Source organism: Balaenoptera ricei, chromosome 1 (assembly GCF_028023285.1).
Source record: "Balaenoptera ricei isolate mBalRic1 chromosome 1, mBalRic1.hap2, whole genome shotgun sequence".
Lineage (NCBI taxonomy): Eukaryota > Metazoa > Chordata > Mammalia > Artiodactyla > Balaenopteridae > Balaenoptera > Balaenoptera ricei.
Window position 1 is genome coordinate 170,297,642 of NC_082639.1, and position 23,437 is coordinate 170,321,078.

Genomic DNA, 23,437 nt, shown 5'->3' on the forward strand with positions numbered 1-23,437 from the left:
GAACTAAGAGAAGCATGGAAAGGGTCATCTCCTGTGCTCTGGTTCTAGTTTGCACCCATCGCTTGCACTTGCCACGGATGGGACCATATGAAGGGTTCACCACAAACAAGGTGCAGAAAAGCTCTGTAGCAAGTGGGCAACTCTCACAGGCCTGGATGACTCAGCCGAAATGGGGATTGCCGATAATGCTGAATGAAACACAGTACACCGGGGGCCCTGCTGTGGGGTTGACAGCCTGGATCCTCCGTGTTTCAGATCCGCAGCTTGCAGAAAGTGCTCTGACAGCATGCAGGCCTCTGCACTGGGCTCCAGGACAAGAAGGAGGGGGGAAAATTTCCTTCCACCCTCATCCTTCAAGGCAGATGGTCCCCAGTAGCCACAGTTAGAGCATCCTTCCCAGGACACGGGCAGAAGCCCCCACTACCTTGGGCTCTCTAATTAGCACTTTCTCAGACTACAGCTTGATTTTCTCGTAAATTGGAACCATCTGTATGCAGGACAACTGTGATAAAGGAAACATGGGAAGTAATAAAGAGCTCTGGGGTAGAATCCTGGCCCTGCCCCTTGTTTTCTGTGTTGCTTTGCTGACTTCTTTAACTCCCCCCACGAGTCCATTTCCTCAGGTGAAATAGGAGTGGTAACACACCTACCTCACGGAGCTGCTCAGAGGATTAAACAAGATAATGCTGGTGAATGCATTTAGCACAGTGCCTGGAGTACAATAGGTACTCAATAAAAGACAGTTAAATTTACATCTGAGAATACAGAATGGAGATAGATGGCCAAAGCCATTGTGGAGACTCAACCCCTGAACAAAGCTTCCTCTGAAATTAGAGAAATGTGCAACCCTGGTATCTTGGCTGGAATCCCAGGAAGGGATGGGCACTTAACCACGGCAAGCCAGCTCCAGCCCCAGACACCAGGCTCCAAAGGGCAGGGGCCACTCCCCAGCCAAGGGCAGGGCTCAGGGAATGGATTCACATCTTGTTCTGGGGACATTGCACTTGGAAAAACATTATTGATTCTGTGGTTCAGGTTGCAAAGAGAGGAAGAAAGACTGAATGCTATTACATAAAGCACGTAGGTCCACTGTGCTTTCCACTTTAATCATTTTCATTAGTGTCTCTTAAAACTATCTCAGAGATAGCTTATTCCTATTTAGGAAGGGCAGAAGGTAGAAGTAACTGGCTGAACAGCATGAGGCCAAGTAGCAAAAGTTAAGAGTTCATGACCCCCAGATGTCCAGCACATTGCTTACTTAACTCAGTATGCTCCATCAATCCACTCGGTGAGTGCCTGGCCGGGCCTCTGCAGTCGGTGTACTCACCGCTCACATCGGGCGCTCATAATCACGGGAGAAAGGCAGAGGCCGAATTCTAGGGTATGTGACTGTTTTCCCTCACAGCTTAGGATAAGAGGTGAAAAGCGACCCTTCCGACCAAATCACCATGGATCTGACTGCCAGCAAGTCCTGGAGCGGGGAGGTTGGAACTCTTCCAGGACAGATGTCACACTATAGAGCTCTGGAGATGCGATGGGGGCGGAGGAGGGGTAAGAGAGCCAGAGGCAGCCCCTGTCTTCAGCAGGTGGAAGAAATCACGGCTGAAGTGTGGCCCCAGTGAGGCCGAGGGGGGGGTGGAGGCAAATCCGGGTGCCGCGCTAAAGGCACACCTACTGTGAGCTGGGCCCTGTCTCATTACCGATATTAGCTCATTCTCGGCTCTGACTCTAGGAAGCAGGTATGATCGTTCTCCTTTTCACAGAGGCTGGGCCTTGAGCTCAGATAACCTAGCTCCTGATTCTGGAATCTCCACAGTTGTCACTTAAGCTGCCTCTCAGGACAGCACTGAGTGTGAGTCCACGGAGCCGAGTGTTGGGCTCAGGCTCTGGGGACGTGCGCCCCTCAGGGAGGAGGCCTGGCCTGCCCCCCTCCCCCGGGGGGACCCATGCCTTTGGTCAAGGCAACCTTACGATCCGTCCCTGCCACCACAAGCAGAGACACTCTTGGCACGCGGCCCCCGGGTCGGGTCAGTCTTCGGGGTACAGGATGTTGAGTGTGCCTGTCTTGAGCTGTGCGAAGAGCACGGAGAGCCCACTGGGCCTGATCGGCAAGGGGATCGGGAGCACGACGGGGCCAAGGGCTCCTCCTCCGTTGCCAAAGCCTGGGGGCGCCTGAAATCAGTCCCAAAGCTCAGGCCTGACCCCATGCCTTCCCGGTCCTGGGAACAGAGCTCACTGATTCCAAAGAACGCATTTCATTTTATTCTGATTCCAATACCAAAGCAGCCCCCTCTGCTCATGGAGGCAGAGCCCCTTCCTCTCTCTTTTCCAGAAAAATCCTGAGCAACAGCTGCTTTGGATTCTTGCGTTGACCCCGCATGGGAGCTGCTCGTGTGGCCCCAGTCTCTAGGGGTTTCAGACAAGGAGGACACCTGATCGGGAGCCTTCGGGAGGATTCTGAGGGGTGGCAGGTCTGCCTCTGCTGCGTGTTCATTAACCCCTGGGGTAAAAACTGATGAGTCACCACCATCTAACGCCAGTTGTCAAGACAGGCCTCAGCAAGCAAGCAGCTTGTGGGGAGGCGTCCTGAGTCAGCTGGGAAAGGAAAGCTGCCGGGCCCGCTGACCTAACTCAGGCGTGTGTCATACTCTTCCTGTTCTCTGGCATCCTCTGCTTCCTCCTAAGCCCTTTTCTCAGCCAGGTACCTTGTGCGGTGTAGACAGCGAGCAGGACAGGAGGACAGGAGCCGCTGAGCCGAGCAAGCAGTGGTCACTCTCTCCTGTCACACCCGCCGGCTTACAAGTCCAGACACAGGTGCCTGCCCCTCCCAGTGGGACACGCCAAATCTTCTGTAACATTTTAAAACTGCCATGGAAATGCCAGATGACAAAATTTCCCTTGGAGATTGAGAAATTGCGATTTGGATGATGGCAGAATTCTGGAACTTGTGACAGATTTGCTTCCCAAGGGAGAGGGCGAGGTGAAGGCACTGGGCCCCCATCCCAGGTCAACCAGCGGACCTCATCTCTTCTGTTTTATAGACTCACGTTGGGCACAGATTTGATCTGAAAGAGTTCCTTTTCTTTAAAAATGTTGATGGAGGGACTTCCCTGGCCAGTGGTTAGGACTCTGTGCTCCCAATGCAGGGGGCCCGGGTTCGATCCCTGATTGGGGAACTAAGATCCCGTATGCTGCATGGTGCAGCCTAAAAAAGTCGTCTGGGCCTCAGCAGGGCACCTGTGAAGGGGTCGCTACACCACCTGCTGGTTCTAAAAGAGGCAGATTCCGGCCTAATGGACTCCTCAAACTCTCTTCTTTGGGAAATCGGAAGATCACAATTTGAAGTATCAATCCGAGGTAACAATCACATATAGAAGAGTCCTACATAATCCAGAGCTTTAAAAAATGTGAAATTAAGTCATGAATGCCTGGCAGCTTCTAGACTCTTCTAGTCCTGAAAGACACCACCAAGGATGCTTCAGAGTCAAGCCCAAGAGTAGACAGATGCTAATAAGGCTGATTTGTCCTTTTCTCTCTTCTCCTGGGCGTGTGAACCTCTGAATACAGAAAACCAGAAGGGAGCATCTCAACCCATTTTGGTGGTGGCCTCCTTTAGAGTGAAATGTGAGGCCAGGGCTCCAACCTGCTGCTGTCCTAAGAATTCCCAGGCAGGCTTTGTGCTGTGACCTGGATGGCCGTCCGGATTGCCTTGGCTGGGCTCTCCCTCCCACAGGGTCCTGCTGCTATCAGTTGACTGGTAACATTTCCTTTCACTGCCTTTTTCAAACTGCTGGGTGAGTGCCAAGCGCTAACTTTGCAGGGTTCATTCAGCCCAGGGCTGGATCTTTTCAGCAGTGTAGGAAGCTTATGTGTTTGCAAATCAGCATAGTAGGGCAGAGTGATTTGGAAGCCATTTCATTTTTTCACTTCATCAAACTCCTACTCACTGGGAAACTCTAAAGCAGCGATATGAAACCTTTCTGGAGTTGTGACACCCTATTGTCACTCATTTCATCTCATCAAACACCCACCCCTCTTAAAAATGCCATGAGGCATGTATTTATTTTTAAGATTAAGGTGAATTAAAATTGGAAAATTACCTGAGAATTTTCTGGCACTCTAGCAAAAAAGATTTACCAGAGGTGTTTAGAAATCAGAACTAGGGATCTGTACTGTACACAAGGAAGACATGTGACCAAATTGAGACGTTGGAGAAATTTTTCTTTGCTACCTCTCTCCTCCCACCACACGACTCCTTTCTCCAGTGAACACCCCCTCCCCTGGAATCCATGCCCTCTTGCTGCCCTGTACCTCCTTTCATGGTACTTCATGCAGGACTGGCCCTTCCCTGGACCTGTCTTCTACTCTTTCTATCAACACTTATCCAACGCCAACTCCTGCAGGTGGCTCTTGTAGGCTAGTTGCTGGGGGGAAAAAAAAGCTAATAGCTTCTAAGTTCCCTTCCAGCATGAAAATTTTTGCAGGGTTAATTGTGTTGAAAATGAATCCCTCCCAGGGATATTTGTAATTTAACTAGAGATAATATCATACCCAAAAGAATTAATTTCCAGTGGAATTTCAACAGGTAACAGAAATGGCCAGTGGAGAGATGAGAGATTAGCCCATCCTGCTTTGTGGTAATGCCCATCCTAGCCATGCAAGCCTTTGCTTTGGGATAGTATAAAAGGCACTGAATAAGAGTCAAGTGACCTGAGTCTATTTCTGACTCAACACTATTCAACCAATATTTACTAAGCACCTACTATAGGCCTGGCATTGGGCTAGGCTCTAGGAATCCAAAGATGAATGGGACACAGTCTGTGTCCTCAGTGAACTCCTAGTCTGTTAGGAGGCAGCTATTACCATGATGAATGTTCCCGCAGCAGTAGAGACAAAACACTATGGGAACACAGAAGAGAGGATAATTAATTCTGCCTGGAGAAAGCCACAGAGAATTAATGTTTGTGTCGGGCCTTTAAGGATTAGAAGGACTTCAGCAGACTGAGCAACAGTGAGAACAGTGGGGGAAAAACACTGGAACGAAGGCACAAGGAGGTTTTTGCTGGGGGGGCGGGGGGGTCCAGACATATGGGACACAAGAAGGGAAGGGGCAGGCATGAAGCTGAAAAGCGAGGATGGGGCCAGAGTTTGGAAGGGCTGTCAGTGCCTTACTCAGGAATGGAAACAGTACCCTTCAGACTGTGTGGAGCCATGAGAGTTTTGAACTTTCACGGAAAGACACATTCAGGACACTGCCACCTTCTCACGGGCAAGAGGTATGGCGGTTTTACCCAAGGCTGTGAGGATGGAGAGGAGGGAAGGAGATGCTCTGAGGATAGAATGGCTGCATATGATTGGCAGCTTAGATGTTGGAGGTCAAGGAGAGGGCGCAGTCACAAGTGACAGATGAGGCCTCCTGCACGGGCTTCTAAGAGGTGGGGAAGCCAGTAAGTGAAGACAGGAGCAGGAGCCCACAGGAGATAATAATGAGCTTGCTTTGGGGCCTGCTGGGTTAAGAGACCAGGGTGTGGAGTGAAGGTGGCTGTCGGTGTTCCTGCAGAGGATTCTTCTGTTGTTTATGATGTGGGTCCTCTAAGAGGACACCACGTCCTCCTGGTGTCTGTGCCAGCTACGTGCCCACACCCGCTCATCTCTGACCTGGCCCTTCTTCTGATGCCGTCATGTTTTCCGTCAGCCAGCAGGAGTTTTGTGTGCTGGAAGGGAACTTGGAAGGTATTAGGTCCTTTCCAAAGTGACAACGAGCCTACCGGAGCCACCTGCACAAGGAGTTGGCATTGGATAAGTGTCAATAGGAGTGTTGGAAGGAGACAGGTGCAAAAGTAGACAGGTACGAACAAGAGCCCTGGCACTGCCGCTGCCATTAACCAGAGTCCAGGCCAAATGAAGCTTCTGGAAGCTCAGGTCCTCCTTGAGTACAGACCTGCTTCTTCACTTTCTAGATGCTAATCTACCCTCCCTCCACTTATCTCTTGTTTACACTTTGTCTTTCTTAAGTAATATTCTTGCCTGGGGAACTATCTTTCCAAAGAAAACTTGTGATTTCCTTCTGTTTATTTCAGCAAGAACATTGCTTAGTGAAAACCAATGTTCGTTTATGAGCTAGAACTCTATTGTGGAGATAAAGTGGTTTGGGAAGCGTTTGGGCAATTAGAAACACATCTCAAAACCCCTAAAAAGGGCTTCCCTGGAGGCGCAGTGGTTAAGAATCCACTTGCCAATGCAGGGGACACGGGTTCGAGCCCTGATCCGGGAAGATCCCACATGCCGCGGAGCAACTAAGCCCGCACGCCACAACTACTGAGCCCACGTGCCACAACTACTGAAGCCCGTGTGCCTAGAGCCCATGCTCCACAGCAGGAGAAGTCACCGCAATGAGAAGCCTGTGCATGGCAACAAAGAGTAGCCCTCCCTCGCCATAACCAGAGAAAAGCCCGCGTGCAGCAACAAAGACCCAACGTAGCCAAGAATAAAAAACAAAACCAAACCAAAAATAAAACCCTAAAAATGTGCATGCTCTTTGACTTGGTAAACCCACTTTGAATTTACACTAGAGTAGTAGTGGATGAGTGCACAAATATGTATGTATGAGATTGTTTATCATGCTTATTATAGTAAAAAACTAAGATATAACCTAAAATTCCAAAAATAAGAGATTAAGTAAATTGTTCACAATTATCTATATAATGGAATTTTATAAAAATTAACTCATTAAAAATGACAATATAGATCAACATTTGCTGACAACTAGAAAGCCAGAAAGATGTTCAAGATTTATTCATTGAAAATAATAGATTATATAAATGTATTATGTAAAATTTTTAATAAAAATATCTGGAGGGGCTTCCCTGGTGGCGCAGTGGTTGAGAATCTGCCTACTAATGCAGGGGACACGGGTGCGAGCCCCGGTCCGGGAAGATCCCACATGCCGCGGAGCAACTAGGCCCGTGAGCCACAGTTACTGAGCCTGCGCGTCTGGAGCCTGTGCTCCGCAACAAGACAGGCCGCGATAGTGAGAGGCCCGCGCACCGCGATGAAGAGTGGCCCCCGCTTGCCGCAACTAGAGAAAGCCCTCGCACAGAAACGAAGACCCAACACAGCCAAAAATAAGTAAATAAATAATTTTTTAAAATATATCTGGAAACCAAAATCAGCAAAATATAAATAATAATTATCTAGAGCACAGTGGGAGGAATTTCTGTTGGTTTAATTATTTTTCTTCCTGCTTCTCTTTATTTCCTAATCTTTCTACAACTAGTATTGCTGGCATAAATAAATATCTTTATCTCTTTCAAATGTGCAAGGGCCAGTTTATCAGCTGTCTTCCCAGACTGAAGAGCAAAGGAAGAACAGAAAAGCTGTTGGAAAAAAAAAAATCTATTAAAAGAAAACAAGTGGCGAAATTGGAAATTATGGGCTACAAAGTATATTTTCCAAAGGGATTTCCCTTTCCCCGCCCATGCACCCTCTGGGGGATTCTTTGGAACTGGATACTCTCAGGTCATAGTCACATAGAGGATCATATACAGGGTCCTTTTAGACACAGTTCCACTTTGCCCCCCAACTTTTCCTAATATTTTAGCTCTTCCACAGTCTCTCAGATATAAAAACCACTCAAGATCTCATTTCTTACCTTAAAGCTATTATTACTTTTTAATTCTATTTTGCTCTGTGCAGTTTATCTTCTAAACTGGACATGTTGCTGCAGGGGATGAGTATTCGTGAAGAGAGTGGTCAGGTGAGGGTGATCAGGCCTGAGAGTGATAAACATCAGCAGAAGCCAAAGGGATGCTGGGAAACAGGCTTGTACAACATGGTCAGCTCTAACTGGTAATCATACATATGCAAAATAAGATACTATTATTCTCACCTCTGCAACTGAGGGGGGAGAAAAGATAGGATCCAGTGTTGGCAGTAATGCAGGGAAACAGACTTCATAGGCTGCTGATGGCAGTGTAACCGGCTACAAGCTTTTCTGCAGGGCTTTGGCAATGTGGATTCAAAGCTATCCACAGGTGCATACCTTTTGACCCAGAATTTCTACCTCTAGAAATTCATTTTAAGGAAATAATCAGAGATGTAATTATATGCTTATCTATAAGAATATTCATCAGTTTTTTAAAATTAATTAATTTATATATATATATATATATATATATATTTTTTTTTTTTTTGGCTGTGTTGGGTCTTCGTTTCTGTGCGAGGGCTTTCTCTAGTTGCGGCAAGCGGGGGCCACTCTTCATCGCGGTGCGTGGGCCTCTCACTATCGTGGCCTCTCTTGTTGCGGAGCACAGGCTCTAGACGCGCAGGCTCAGTAGTTGTGGCTCACGGGCCCAGTTGCTCCGCGGCATGTGGGATCTTCCCAGACCAGGGCTCGAACCCGTGTCCCCTGCATTGGCAGGCAGATTCTCAACCACTGCGCCACCAGAGAAGCCCCCATCAGTTTTATAACAGAAAATTTTAAGAAAGAGTAAGTTTCTATCACACAGATCTGTGCTCAAATCACAACTTACTAGTTGAATGAACCTGGGCAAATTCCTCAACTTTTTTTAAGCCTCAGTTTCCTCATCTGTAAAATGGGCACAATAACAGTACCTTCTCCTAACCATTTCTCCAGCCATGACTCACCATTTCTCTACATCTCTTGGCAACAAAACTCCTCAAAAGAGTAGGCTACCTGCACTCTCTTTGAAATCGGCTCCCACCAGTTTCTTGCCCTCGCCACTCCAGTGAAACTGATGTTGTCCAGGTCACCAACATTGACTAAATTCAACAAACAATCCTTGGCTCTCATCATAATTGGGCATAATTCGGCACAGTTGGCCCCTCCTTCTGTGACATACTTTTTTCTCTTGGCTTCCAGGACACTGTACACTCCAGATTTTCTTCCTACCTCACATTGGTCACTCCTCCATCTCCTTTGCTGTATCTTCCCTTTTCCCTGCCCTCTTAAGGACAGAGCACCTGGGACTCAGTCCTTGGTCTTTTCTTCTCCATCTACACCCCTTCACCCTCCCTTGATGGTCTCATCCAGTGTCAAGATTTTGAATAATATCTGTATGCAGATGATTCTAACGTATATCTCCATTCCAGACCACTCCCCGAAATACAGGCTGGTTTTTCCAACTGACTACGCAACATCTTTATTTGGATGTCTAATAGGCATCTCAAAATTAATATACAAAACAAAATTAACATCCTTATTCTCACTCCCCAATTTGCTCCACCCATGGCATTCCTACCTCAATTCCGTTCGTCAGGTTGTTCACAACAAAAACCTTAGAGTCATCCCTAATTCTTTTTGTTTTTTTCCCTGTCATACCCTACATCCAATCTCTCAGAAAATCTGTTGACTCTACCTGCAGAATATATCTGGAGTCAGATCAGCTTTTACCACCTTCACCACTACTAGCCTGATCTGAGCCACTATCCCCTCTCACCTGGGTTACTGAAATGGACTCCTAATTAGTGTCCCTGTGACCATCCTTGCCCTCCACCACTTATTTTTAATCAACTGATTTTTTAAAATTAATTAATTAATTAATTTATTTATTTAATTTTGGCTGTGTTGGGTCTTCGTTTCTGTGCGAGGGCTTTCTCTAGTTGCGGCAAGCGGGGGCCACTCTTCATCGCGATGCACGGGCCTCTCACTATCGTGGCCTCTCTTGTTGCGGAGCACGGGCTCCAGACGCACAAGCTCAGTAGTTGTGGCTCACGGGCCTAGTTGCTCCGTGGCATGTGGGATCTTCCCAGACCAGGGCTTGAACCCGTGTCCCCTGCATTAGCAGGCAGATTCTCAACCACTGCGCCACCAGGGAAGCCCCCTCCACCACTCTTTTCTCAAGACAGCAGCCTGAATGATTCTTTTACATTTTAAGTTAGATTATGTCACTTTTCTTATCAAATCCCTGCAATGGTGTCCACTTGGAGTAAAAAGCCAAATCCCAGTGAGGGCTTTCAAAGTCCTCCATGATCTGGTTTCCTGATATCACTCTAATCTCATCTTCCACCTCTCTCCCCATTCACTCCCTTCCACTACAGCCACTTTGGTTCTTTTGCTGTTTCTTACCCACACAGACATTCCTGCCTTTAGGGCTTTTGGAGTAGCCACCCTTTTGCCTGGAATGATCTTCCTTCTTATTCCTTTCAAGTCTGCTCAGATAGCACTGTCACATGATGGGTTCCCCAGAGGGCAGCCTCGGAGCTGGAGATTGACATGCAGGAATTTTATTTAGGAGTGCTCTTGGGGTCAACTCCCACATGAGGGAGAGGAAGAAGCGGGGTTGGTCTGTCTCAACAAAGCTGTAAGCCAACCCCACACGGAGCTCTGAAGCTGGCAGAGTTAGAGTGAGGGGCTAAGACACTCTCTACCTGATTCAACCAGACATTGGATTGAATTGACCATTGGAAGGCAGCTGTATGGAAGGGACCAGGCGACTGTCTTCAGCAGAGGCAGTTCCAGAGGAAGGCTGACAGCTGAGGGATGTCTGCTGGCCGCACTCCCAACAAATTGGGTGAATAAGGTCATCAGCCCTGATGCGGATCATGGGCGGTGCATTACAGCATCCATTATAATCCACCCCTTCTGTGCTCAGATCTACTACTTGATAGAAGTTTGGGGAGCAGCTCCTCCAGAATTCCAGGAGGCTTCTTTCTGAGGGGAAACTTACAAGAGAGAGGTTAAGGGGATGAACCATAGCCCCTGGCATGGCAGATTGTCTTGGGGCAACAGCTGAAATTTATTTTCTCTCCTTCCCCGTATTACCCATTCTAGAGTCCCCTCACCTGCAAATAGCACCTTTGCTGATCTAGGTGGCTTACCTGGTGGGTGACCCAGCCCCTCGTCTCTGATGGTTCTGTTCCCTGTCACCATGCCCTTCTCAGCCATAGCTTCTAGACTTGTCCAGCAGCTGTCAAAATTGGGTGAGGAAGTATCAAGAGTCACCCAAATGGACCCCCTGCATGCCACATTGTTCTTCTTGCCCCAAGTGTGGAATAGCCATCCTGCCTTCTCTACTGGTCAGGGTCTGTCACTCCTGCCAAGATGGGGACTCCTCCTCTTGACTGCTTGTCATGTGGCACGAAGAGCCTGAAGTTCCCAAGGGGCAGCCATAGCCTATAATTCAGTGAGAATTTTTCTGTGTCCCCTAGTGGAAGCATTTCTTCTTTTATAACCGGGATCTCTAACCCTGCAGATCCCAAAGCTGCAGAGACAGGAAGCGCAAATTCCCTGAGTGGATCATTGAGAGTGATGGTAAAGGGAGTCATTCTTGCTTCTACCTCTTGGTTCCCAGATTGAAAAAGGATGTCGCCATCTTAGCAATGCCTTCAAGTTGATGCTTCAACAGCCTATTCCTTCACTCTCTCTGACTAGATAGTATGATGTATGCCTATGGTCATGGGCCTACATTTGCACCTCTTTTACTGCAAAGTGAGTCCCTTGGTTTAATACAATGTTACGTGCGATCTGATGCTGGCAGATTGGAACACTCTAGAAGCACTTGGATAGCAGTACTGGTTGAGGCCCTGCATGGAGAAAAGGCAAAGTCATCAATGGAATATCTAAGTCTTGCAACATTAATTGCAAAAAAAAAAAAAGAGAGTGAGAGAAAGGAAGGGAAGGAAAGAAAGGAAGGGAAGGAGGGGAAGAAGAAAGGAAGGAAGGAAGAAAGAAAACTTTAAAATAGAGCTGTACTTCCTCATCAATGAAATATTATACTTTGTAACTACTGAAAACTATGTTCTAGAAGACTAGTTAGTAACATAGTCTGTGCTGTTATGTGAGAAAAGCTGTTTATAAAACATTTTATATACAAAACAATCAGTACAATTTGATTTTGTAAATCTATGTGAGCATAGAAAAATATTCAATAAATGGTAGTTGTTATATTCTACATTCATCTATTAGGGCCCCAGTGCTTTTCTCATACATTGAGTAAGCTATAAATTAAAGTCATAACACATTAATCATTTATGTGTCAGAATTTAATGCAAATGTTCTCCATCTTTTATCTCTTCGTTTGCACAGAAGTTTTAAATTTTAAAATATTCAAATCTGTTCATCTTTTCCTCACTGATAGCTTCTCTTGCTTTAAAGCCATGAAAAATTGTCATTCCTGCACCGATCTAATAAATGTTATATTTTCTGCTAGTTTTTCTATTTAAAAAATTTAATTGCTACTCCTTGTAAGGTAGCTGGTTGGTTTCCTCAGGGATGATAGCAAAGAAAAGAGTCAGAGTTGATCTCTGTTGCTGGCAGGTTGGACATATACCACAGTAGCTAGATCAGCCTTGGTGAGGGGGATCCCATGCTGTTGGGCTCATGCATAGCCTCTGTCCCTCACAATATGGCTACTCATGCACCCAGTGTGCCAGCAGATATGACAGAGGTGGGTTGACTTTAACGGGCTGAGTCAGTTTTGCCTACCTCGTTGTTTAATTCTTCTTCTTTGGTAAGTACTATCTCATAGGCATGCTAGCCAACGACCTTCACCCTGCATGCCGGTTCCCACATGTCCATCCAAGTGTCTCCACCACAGACTTCCTAATCCTGATCTTCAACTCTTTCTCTTTCAAGGCCACTGACCAAGCCGTTCACCACTGCCCATGAGTTTTTATTTATTCCCAAACCCAAGCCACTTCTTTCTTTCACACAAATTGGATGACAGATTCAGTGCCTGAAGGTCTTGCCATTGAGAGGATTTCTCTTTCCATTGTCTTTCGGATCACCCCAGAATGATACTGTAGTGCAGCTACCCATGCATTTTCAGCTCGTACCCACATATCAAGACAACTCATCCATGAACCTCACTAAGGATTTTCCCTCCTCCATTAGCTGGTCATCACCTGGTATCCAGGGATCCACATGGAACCGTGGGAGTGAGCTGAGGGAGAGGGGCTGGTGCAGCAGTGACGGGTGGCCTGTGTGTCTGGGTCACCAACTTGTGTAGATCACTTATACCCATCATTCCTGCTCACGGTTGACCCTGGCTGCAGCATTTCCGTCTTATGATGAACTACTTCTGGGACTGCCTGACCTTATGATTCCAGCGGCTCTGACAGAACCCAGCTCATGCTGAGCAGTTCTGGCTTCCTGGCCACTTGTTGTCCCACGGTCAGGTGTCTGTCTCTATTAGGGCCTAATAGCATGCCAGGAGCTTTCTAGAAAGGTGTTTAATTCTCCGTGGCAGATGGCATGGCCTTGCTCCAGAACCCTGGGGATCTGCATTGTGATTCTCCCATCGGGACTTGTCATAAATTCCACATGACGTCTTTGTCTACCACTGATACCTCTAGGAACACAGGCTCTGCCAGATCACGTGGCCCAAGTAGCAGGACTGCTTGCGTTGCAGCCTGGACTTTCTCTGCAGAGCCCTTTCCTGCTCTTAGCCCCACTTAAAGCTGACAGGCTTTCATGTCTCCTGGTATACGGGTTGAAGTGATATTCCCAGGTTTGGAATATGCTGCCTGTGAACAGGTGTTGGATTTCCTTCTTTGTGGTGGGAAATGCAAGAGCCACTACTATATCCTTTACTTTGGAGGGGGGATGTCTCAGCATGCCCCAGACCCCCTAGACCCCTAAAAACGTTACAGACATGTGAGACCTCTGAATCTTCATAAGGTTTTTCTCCCACTCTCTGGGATGCATGTGTTACAGAGGTCTCTAATGAGCTAGTCACTCCTTGCTCATCTGGTCCAACTAGCATGATGTCATCAATATCCAACCAGTCCAGGTCTCTTGGGACCACATAATGCCAAGAGTGGGAGCATTAACATAGCCCTGAGGCAAGACTGTAAATGTAGGGACTTCCCTGGTGGCTAGTGGTTAAGACTCCACGCTCCCAATGCAGGGGGCCCGGGTTCGATCCCTGGTGAGGGAACTAGGTCTCACATGCATGCCGCAACCAAGAGTTAGCATGCCACAACTAAAGAGCCAGCGAGTTGCAACTAAGGAGCCCACCTGCTGCAACTAAGACCTGATGCAACCAAATAAAAAAATATTAAAAAAAAAAAAAGGGACTGTAAATGTATATGTTGTCTGTTCCAGGTGAATCAACTGTTCTGATCCTGTTTCTGGTAGGGATAGAAATAAATGCACTCATTGGTTCCCTGGCCACATATTATGTACCTGAAGATATGCTAATTTGCTCTAGCAAAGATATAACATCTGGCACAGCAGCTGCAGATAGGTCTACTGCTTGGTGGACTACAGTAATCTCTTGTCATCCTCCAGGATCTGTCTGACTTTTGCAGGGTGCAGACTAATGATTAAATGGAGACATGCTGGCGACCACCAGCCCTGTATCCCTTAGACTCTGAATTGCTTTTGTAATTACTTTGTATGAATTGCTATCATCCTCCCTGGGATGCACTATTGCTTTTTATTTACTATCTTGGCTCATGGGGGGCAGGAGTGGTGCAAGAAAGGGAGTTTCAAAGGCCTTTCCACTAAATAGCTTTTATTCCACAGGCCAAGGAACCAAGATATGTCCATTCAGAGACTAGGGAAGTGACCACCTGGTGGGTCCATGGACCCAGTGGGCACACTGGGGGCCAGACCTGGGCCAGCCTCCACTTACTAACTGGCCCCCATATGCACCCACTGTAACAGGGTTCTCATGATGATACTTCAGGTATCAGGGTCTCAACTCAGACCCCATGCCCAACAGTCCTTGAAAGAGTATTCCCTTTTCTCAGTATCTGACTACCCAAACAAGTAGCCACAGTTCCCTTTTGGGAAAGGTTTGGGCAATGCCTCCATGTACATCACCATGGTGTTACAGGGTACTTCCTACTGGGGACCTGACCTTTCTTTCAATGCATGAGTTCTAGGTCTGAAAACTAGTTCCTTTCTGGAAACTGAGCAAGGGATTGTGGCTTTTTATTGGGGCTGCCATCCTTGGATTACTCATCATCAGACTGAGGAGAACACTTTTGCCCAATTACTTCTGTTGTGTTCTATTAACCATCTCCACAACTCTCTGGGGGCCAGAGTCCCCTGGCTGCCACTCCAGCCTTGCTACTCATTAGGACAATTGCATCCACCTGGCTACTGAGGGTGAGCTACCACATCTGGTCCCTGTTGTTTCAGGGTCCTATCATCCCCACTATCATTAGTGAGCCGGGTTCTGTGATGGCATCTCCTACCCTTAGCCCTGGCCTATAGACTCTTAGTGACACTGGTGCCCCTCTCACACTCACCAGGATACCTCTTACGCTTTGAGGTATCCTCCAGGCCTTCCTATGGGACACAGCCACCTGGCAGGCTTTTCTGTTGCACATAGTATATCAGTTCTAACGTGCCCACTTCTCTGAGCCTTTTATTCCCATCTTCCATCATCTGCCACGGCTATTCTGGCATTTCTACCTCACTTAGTGTGGGCTATCAGTTTTCCATGCTTCTAAGAACCATCCTAGCAGCATGTTCACTCTCTCACCCTGGAATCTTGCCAGGGCATTAAATCCTATGTCCTGAAAGACTGCTCCCAAATTGAAAATCTCTTTTCCGGCTTTTTACATTATCCCTGTTAATCCTGCACCTTCAGAATGCAGTCGCCTGCGTGCTCTCACAGCAGCTCCTGGTGTATGTTGGTAGGTTTAGCAGGTCCTCTGGAGTAGGAGCCCTATCCTACCTTATCAGGCCTAGCTTGTCTCTGTCCAGGTTATGCTGTGGCTTTACCTTAGGTATTAGCCTAGTGGTCAGGAGGGCAGATGTTGGCAGATTCTATAGGAGGGGTGTGTGTCCTGCCAGGGAGAGTCCCCTGCAACCTCTCTAAGCAAGGGGGCAGTGCCAGCCCTTCTTAGGGAGAGGTGGGCCACTTCTGCAGGCTCCGAGGGTTCAGGTAACCTGGAAATTCAAGGTTTTGGGGTACATCAACTCAGATATTCACATTCCATGTGTCGAGGTTCCATTCTTTCCCAATAAGGGCTCTGTCCTGTCTACGTTGGGAGTTTGACCATCTTTGGTGCTCGCTACTCTTGTGATTAAGTCTTGGACCTGCTCTTCTGCTTTCCCTGTCCTCCAGGCACAGGTGAGCGTCTCCTTATATGTTCCCAAGGAGGTCCTCTGGCTTTCACACCAGGTTTTTAATTGCTGATTAATCCTTCTCAATATTGCAAAGTATTAATTATTCTAATTCCACTGTCCCAGTAGTTACTATTTCCCCCATATTTCTCAAATGCCTGATATATCACACCCACTAGTGCCATTCCCTTCCACCAGAATACTATCCCAGTTTACCATCAGTGAAAGGTTTAACAAGTTCACTCCTACCTTACTAGGTAAGGCAGGGTCCTTACTGTCAGCTGGATGATGGGTGATCTAATTCCAAAATCCTATCTTAGCACCTTCTTTCTTCAACCACTGCTGATACCAATAGTCATAGGTTGAATTCCCAGGGAAGCAGATCCTAAGGCAGGTATCAACACAGAAGAAGTTATGTTAGGAAGCACTCTTGATATCAACACCTCTGGATGGGAAGTGAAGGGGGCAGGATTGTATACAGGGAGAAGTTGGTTGGACCACAGTGCAGCCTCAGTGAGGCCTTAGCCAGGCCCATGTGAAGATCTAAAGCTGGACTGACCCTTTGGAGTAGTGTCAAGCTGGGGCAAGGGAACAGATCTTTGAATCCTCACATTAACCAATCATTGGGTGTAGGCTGCCCCTGAAGCCAGTGTGATCTTGGGTAAGGTGACTTTCTCCATCAAAGGCAATTTCCAAAAACGCTGAAGTCTGTCAACACTCCCAGCAGCTGGGGGAAATGTCCTCAGTCCTGAAGGGGTACTTGGACAGCATCAGAACTTCTACTATAATCCTAATAAATAGATAAATAGACCTGACTATCCTATTTACTTAGTGAGACAACCCATGCCACTTCTTCATAGTCTATCCCTGCATCCTGAGCACATAGATTAGGATCAAATGACCACATGATAGGGGCTAAAATAAAAATTTATTGAACAAATGAACAAGAAAATAAATACCTAACTTGTTGGGTTATTGTGAGGATTGAATTGAGTTGATGAATATGAAGTAATTAAACAGGCCAGACACACAGTAACCACCATGTTACCTATTATTATTATAGAGTTTAGAGACTTAGACCAACATGGTAATAGTGATCGTCTCTGACTAGTGGGATTATGGGTAATTTTTATTTTGTTCTTTGAAATTTTTGTATTTCCCAAACTTTCTATGATAAGCACATTTAATTTTGCAATCAGGAAAAAATGGTAAATTAATGGTAAAAAAATGGTAAATGGGAATTTCTGTACAGTAAAGAGCATGAAATTTTTAATGGACATCATCTCTCTGTATCAAAAAGAACAATTGGTTTGACAGCAAATTTCAAATGGTCCTTTCTTAAGGTTGACCTCTAAGTTTCTGAGTACCTAGAACTGTGCGTGGCACAGAGCAAGCACTCAGTAAATATTTGTTTGAAAATTAATGGAGAAGAACAGAGAAGGAGATTGGCATCATGGGGGTTAGGAGGTATCCGTCCTACTGTTGAAAGCAGCATTGTCAGACTGAGAGGTTTTTAAAATGCATTGTTCTGGTCTCAGTTTTCCTATATGTCAAGGTGATAATAAATACCTGTGTCCCTCTCTGACCTTTTAGTGACCTCATGAAACTGCTTCAAGAATAAATGACTTCAATGCTATCCCTATCAAAATCCCAGCTGACTTTTTTGCAGAAATTAACAAGATGATCCTAAAATTCATGTGGAAATCCAAGGGACCCAGAATAGCCAAAACAATCTTGAAAAAAACAAAGTTGGAGGACTCATACTTCCTGATTTCCAAACTTTTCTACAAAGGTCAAGACAGGTGTGGTACTGGCATGAGGATAGAGATATCGACCAATGGAATAGAATCGAGAGTCCAGAAATACACCCTCACATATGGTTGATTGATTTTTAAGAAGGGTGCCAAGAATTCAAGAGGGAAAAAAATAGTATTTCCAACAAATGGTATAGGGACAACTGGATCTCCTCATGCAAAAGAATGAAGTTGACCTCCTATATCACACCATATAAAAATTAATTCAAAGTGGATCATACATCTAAGTGTAAGAGCTAAATTATAAAACTCTTTGAAGAAAACAAAGAAATAAATCTTCATGACCTTGGATTAGGCAATGGTTTCTTAAATATGACAATACAAGCACAAGTGACAAAGAAAAAAATAGTTAAAAATAAATTGGACCTCATCAAAAGTAAAACCTTTTGTGTTTCAAAGGATGCCATCAAGAAAGGGAAAAGACAGACCACAGGATGGGCAAAAATATTAACAAATTACATAACTGATAAGGGACTTATATCCAGAATATATAAGGAACACATACAACTTGACATAAAAACAACTCAATTTAAAAATGGGCATAGATGACTTCCCTGGTGGTGCAGCAGTTAAGAATCTGCCTGCCAATGCAGGGCACACCGGTTCGAGCCCTGGTCCGGGAAGATCACACATGCCGCGGATTAACTAAGCCCGTGCGCCACAACTACCGTGCCTTTGCTCTAGAGCCCGCGAGCCGCAACTACTGAGCCCGTGTGCCACAGCTACTGAAGCCCGCGCACCTAGAGCCCGTGCTCCACAGCAAGAGAAGCCACCACACTGAGAAGCCCGCGCACAGCAACGAAGAGTAGCCCCCGCTCGCGGCAACTAGAGAAAGCCCGTGCGCAGCAACGAAGACCCAACGCAGCCAAAAATAAATAAATTAATAAATTAATTCAAAAAAAAAATGGGCATAGGATTTGAATAGACACTTCTCCAAAGAATATATATATGGCTGATAAGCACATGAAAAGATGTTCAACGTCGTTAGTCATAATGGAGATGCAAATCGAAACCACAACGAGGTATCGCTTCATCATTGGATGAGGCTCTAATAAAAACAAGGAACAAAACCAAGTGTTGGGGAGGATGTGGCAAAACCAGAACCCTGCTACACTGCTGGCGGGAATGTAAAATGGGGCAATTGCTTTGGAAAACAATGTGGCAGTTCCTCAGAAAGTTAAACATAGAGTTACCACATGACCCATAAATTCTACTCCTACATATATACCCAAGATAATTGAAAACCTATGTTTACACAAAAACTGATGCACAAATGTTCACAGCAGCATTATTCCTAATATTCAAAAGGTAGAAACAACCCAAATGTCTGTCAACAGAAGAATGGATAAACAAAATCCATACAATGGAATATTCTTGAGCCATGAAAAGGAATGAAGTACATATTAAATGAATACATACTAAAACATGGATGAGGCTTAAAAACATGCTCTGAAAAGGCCACATATGGTATGACTCCATTTATATGAAATATACAATAGAGTCACGTTTATAGGGAGAAAGCTGATTGGTGGTGGCTAGTGGATGGGGAGAAGGATAAGGGTAGGGGAAGGGGGGATGAGAAGGGACTCCTAATAGGTTCAAGTTTCCTTCAGCGGTGATGAACATGTTCAAAAATTAGGTAGTGGTGATGGTTGCACAATTCTGTGAATATACTAAAAACCGCTGAATTGTACATTAAAAGGGTGAATTTTATGGTATATGAATTACATCTAATTTCTTTTTTTTTTTTTTTTTTGAAGGTAAATGACACAAGGAGCTATCCCTTGAACCAGAGAATTGGAGGCTGGACTAGGGCCAACCTTCAGGGGATGGGAAGTCCCTGTAGAGCCACAGGGCAGCCTGAGCCTTCTCCTACTTGCTCACAGCACAGGTACTCACATACCTGTTCCCTGCAGGACACACCTGGCTCTGTGCCCTCTATCAGGTTGTTAAACGGCTTTCAGAGCCTGAGTTAGCTGGCAGCTGTGCGAGCTGAGTGACTCTTCTAAAAGGGCCTGAGATCCGTTCAAACAGCCCATCTAGGAGGCTTTTGTTTCCTTGCCCGGAACATCCCTTCCACCTGCCTCCATCCTCAGCCCCTCCTTCTCACGCCGCCTCCACCATAGGACCTTCCGGGTTCCTGCAGGCCTCTTTATCTCCTCCACAATCCCAAAGGTCATCTACTTCACCAGATCTGGTTGATCAAAAACACCACCAGGGATGATTTTTTTTTTTAAAGGACAGATTCCTGAGGTTCACCCGGATGAAATTCTGAGTCAGTAGGTCGGGGGTGGGCCTGGAAGTTGTGAAGCTGTCCCAGGTGATTGTGCTGATCAGCCTGACTTGGGAACCTTTGATCCAGTTCACCCTCCCACCCAGTGCTTCCACATCCCTGCCAAGCGGTTGACTCAGCTTTTCCAAGGAGTTTTCCCTGACTCACCTCCAGAGTCAGGCGCTCCACCCAAGTGCTTTGAAAATGCTGTGCTCATTACTGCCCCTGTCTTAGTGCAAATGATGAATTGTCATTGTCTGTTTAAATGTCTCACTCCCCCACTTGACTAAAAGCTCTCTGAAGAAGGGGACTGTGTCTTGTTTAATGTTTTACCCCCAATGCCTGACTCATAGTAAAGACTCAATACATTTATTGAATGAATGAATGAACACCACCAGAAATCTACTAATATAACCATTAGCTAAAGCAACTGGTACAAAGAACTTGACAGTGACAATATTTACTTGGCTATTATATATAGGGAATTAAAATTTGATGGCTACCTCAGCTCTGAAGATGTGACTGCAAGCTAGCTGCCCTTTGGAGAGAAGTCTCACAAGAGCATCATTTAGGAAGACGAACCATTTACTAGAAGGGTGTGATGTATTCCCTAGGACCAAAAGTAAGCATTGAACTAAACTCTATTGTCTGTAAGTACTAGAGAAAATTAAAGTAGGAGCTGATTATTTCTCATCCCGAGAGGATTTAGATTCACCCATTTATCCAGCCAAGGGCAGATTCACGTTTTGAGGGGCCTGAAACAATTTTGGAGGCCCTTTTTAAGGAAGATCTTCTTTCTCTACCACCCACGAACTTCTAGTGCCAGGAGCCTAGGACATGCTCATTTCTGTGACACCACATCTGACCCTGCTCCTTTGTGACATGCCACGTGAGTCTTCAAAGTGGGTGGTGGGAGTACTCCTGTAAGCTGTTCCTACACTGGGACAGCTAGCAATAACTCTACACTTAAATAACAGCATACCATATAACTGTGTCCCCCACATCCCATACTAAATGTATTCTCAACACAACTGCCCCTTAGCTGGATCCCTAAATGCCCATGGCCACTCCAATATCCCTTGACAGGAGGGGAAGGTGATGGAGGGGAAACTGGAGTAGAGACAGAGGTCTTAACTATTAAATATCTTACTTTTGAAATCTTAAAATATCTTACTTTTGAAATTTTAATAAAAACATATAACCATGAAAGCACATAGTAGGGCCTCTCCCAGAGCCTTGGAAGGGGCCAGTGCCAGTGAGGGGCTTAAGCTTAAACTCCTTTGGCTTCACAGTTCAAGGTGCTTCTGCATACAACACCTGTTTATTGAGAATCTATTACATACCAGGTACTGCTGTTGGCACTAGGAATACAGCAATGAACAAAATAATCCAAGTCTCTGACCTGTGGCACTTACACTCTAGTTAAAATAGATCTGTTTCCCTGGCTTTGGAGGACAGGGAAAATGGATGTGTTGGCCACCACTGCCTCCCAATCAATATTCATGGAATGAATAAATGAATGATGAAATGAATGAAACATTTGAGAACTAAAAACTGTTATGCTACTGAGATTTGGTAACTCAAAAATGAAATTCAAGACAAATTACAAAGTTGCTCCAAAAGCCAGTGAAAAATTATAGGGATGGTATAATGACATGGGCGTTGCACCATAATTTTCCAGGACCCGGCAGGACTATTGTTCTGACATGTATTAGCATTGGCAGGTAACCAGAGTTTCCTGCCCCTTTCTTTCTACATTGGCACTCCAGCTAGTACACCTCCAAGGTAGGTCCTCCCTCAGGTCTGACAGGTAAAAACAGGGAAGGACAAGGGAGAATCAATCCCCAGTCCTGTGTGGCCGTCGCCTCTGCTTCTGCTCCCTGGCTGCCAGGAGCTGCTGGAGATGTGGCCCTGTCAGCTGCTTATCTCTCACGACCGTCTCACAACTGCAGGCAACCTCTCCCTCCCCTCTGGCCCTTCCACTGCCCTTCCCCCCACCTCCCAATTCACAGAGGTAGAAGACAATGCCCACAGTTTCCTGCCAGCAAACCTGCCCGCATCTGAGTCCATCTTCTCCTCTTCCACTCCTGATGAGATTAAAGTCCCAGGTCCACCACTTACGAGCTCTGTGACACTAATTGAGGCAATTGTGTGGGCCTCAGTTAAAAACTGGTCCCCACTTAAAAATCGGGATAATAATAGTACCTATTTTATTGGATTGTTGTGGGCATTAAATGAGATAATGGACATAAAAGGCTCGGCAGAAGGCCTCACACAAGAAACTTCCTGTAATTGTGAGCATTAGTCCAAGGCCTTCCTCGGTGTTCTGAGTTCTATCCCATTTTGCCTCCTCAGGAACTCCATTTCTATCAGTTAATTCACTCTCCCTATTTCTTCAACGTTTCTTTTACAGGTTCCTACCCATCAGCATTTTTAAAAATTCAATTTACTCCAATTTTTTTAAATGACAATGAAATTAAAAACTTTCCTTGACCCCATATGCCCCCTCCATCTGTCATTCTATTTTCTCCTCTACTTAACCTTCTTTAATTTTTTTTTTTTTAGATTTTTTTATGTGGACCATTTTTAAAGTCTTTATTGAATTTGTTACAATATTGAGTTTTATGTTTGGTTTTTTGACTGCGAGGCATATGGGATCTTAGCTCCCCAACCAGGGATCAAACCTGCACCCCTCGCATTGGAAGGCGAAGTCTTAACCACTGGACCTCTAGGGAAGTCCCTAACCTTCTTTAAACAGTGGTCCCCTCTCACTGTCTTTCCGTCCTCCCTTTTTTTCTGAATCCACCTACCACTCCTCCAAGCCAGTCATACCAAGTTCACTAAAATCTTCCTGTGGCTTTGAGACCCCACAGACAATCTTCAGTCTTTTCTTCCTTGGCTTCTCCTCAGCTTCTGACATTGTTAATTGTCCCTTCCTTGAAATGCCTTTTCTTCCCTTGACTTCCATAACATCACACTCTTTCATCTTTGCCTCCTACTTTTCCTCCTACTATTTTCCCTCGTCAGTTTCCTGTGTGAGTTTCTCTTCCTCTGTGGGTTCTTCAGCCTCTGCCCGCCCCTAAGTGGTTATGGTCTCTCTTATTCTAGCCTCAGTCTGCTTCTCTTCTTACTCTCCCCTGTCCCTTGGTTCAGCCCAGTGACTCTGTGGCCTCCTTTATCATCCCATGCTGAAGACCAATAATTTAGTGCCTCCAGGCCAGACCTCTCATCTGGGCTCCAGATGCATACACTATACATTGCCTTCTCCACTTACATTTCCCATAGGCCTCTCAAAGACCATATGTTCAA

General features: G+C 45.8%; 1 long non-coding RNA gene across 2 annotated transcripts in view; it reads right to left on the minus strand.

The window, feature by feature from the left end:
• The window catches only part of LOC132353989 (uncharacterized), a 48,780-nt gene that overhangs the window by 19,796 nt on the left and 5,547 nt on the right, over window positions 1-23,437 (minus strand). Inside the window, exon 1 of one of the 2 annotated variants that reach the window (XR_009499127.1) lies at window positions 16,292-16,370. The exons of the other annotated variant lie outside the window; for it this stretch is intronic. This is a non-coding gene — a long non-coding RNA (uncharacterized LOC132353989). Of the gene's footprint in view, window positions 1-16,291; window positions 16,371-23,437 lie in introns of those variants that run through there. 2 annotated transcript variants of the gene reach the window in all.